Here is a 1,296-nt window from a genome sequence, read left to right on the forward strand (position 1 = left end):
AACTTTTAAAAATTCAATATTTGAAAAATTTTGAAAAAAAATATGAATTCCTTTAAAAAATTGGAAACCCCCCCCCCCCCCCTTTTTGAAACCCCCGTTGGAGGAATAACCCCAAAGTTCAATCCCAGCCTTTCCTTTGTAGTATGGAACATTCTAGTACAATTTTAGAGAGATCCATACACTTAAACACAAGATATTGTCTGGAAACTAGAAAAAATGCTTGTTTTTGGCCCCTAATTCTGACATTTTTGGAGCAATTAATCCCAAACTCAATCACAGCCTTCCCTTTGTTAGATGGAACCTTGTGGTACAATGTCAGAGAGATCCATACACTTACACACAAGTTATTGTCTGGAAACTAGAAAAATGATTGTTTTTGGCCCCTTTTTGGCCCTTAATTCCTAAACTGTTGGCCCCATAACCCCTAATATAAATCCAAACATTCTACTTGTGGTATTAAACATTGTGGTACAATTTCAAAGCAATCGAAATACTTATGCACAAGTTATTATCCTGAAACTAGGAAAATGCTTCTTTTGGGCCCCTCATTCCTAAACGGTTGGGACCATCATCCCCAAAATCAATCCCAACCTTCCTTTTGTGGTATTGAACCTTCTTAAAAAAATTCACAGAGATCCATTCACTTAAACTATAGTTATTGTCTGGAAACCAATGTGTCTTCGGACGACGACGACATCATACCATTATACGATCCCAAAAAAATTTTTGCGGTCGTATAAAAAATGTCAAAATTTGTTTATGCTAGTAAAATCGCTGGGAAAATCGGAAACTTGTGTAAATATTAGATACACCATTTACACCCCCAGAACATGCAGAAAGTAAAGACTAGATTGCAGTAAGAAATTCATACATTTGTTGTTTGACATAACACATGTGAATGTTTATCAAACATCAAGTATTACATCATTTATCCTTGTACGCAATATGTGTGTAGTATTTAATACAACGTACTATTGTGCCTTGTGGCATAACTGACTGTGCAAGTGAAGACCCTCATGGGTAGTAAAGGTCGTTAAAAACCACTCTCACATTGTGGCAATAAACCTGGGAATAGTACACTGACAATTTATTATGTCCCAGAATAAACTGATTACCATGTGAGATTTTTATATTTCCATCATACCCTGAGCAAATGCTGGAAAGCAAGAAGAAATTAAACAAAATGATATTTCTCTTAAAAATAGTTATTTTAGGTTGGATTGATTTAAGGATGTAAAAAATCTAGAATTAAAAACTGATTCTATAAATGCTGCCTCAGACTTTTACCTTATATTT

This window comes from Mytilus californianus, unplaced genomic scaffold (assembly GCF_021869535.1).
Source record: "Mytilus californianus isolate M0D057914Y unplaced genomic scaffold, xbMytCali1.0.p SCAF_54, whole genome shotgun sequence".
NCBI classification, from domain to species: Eukaryota; Metazoa; Mollusca; class Bivalvia; order Mytilida; family Mytilidae; genus Mytilus; species Mytilus californianus.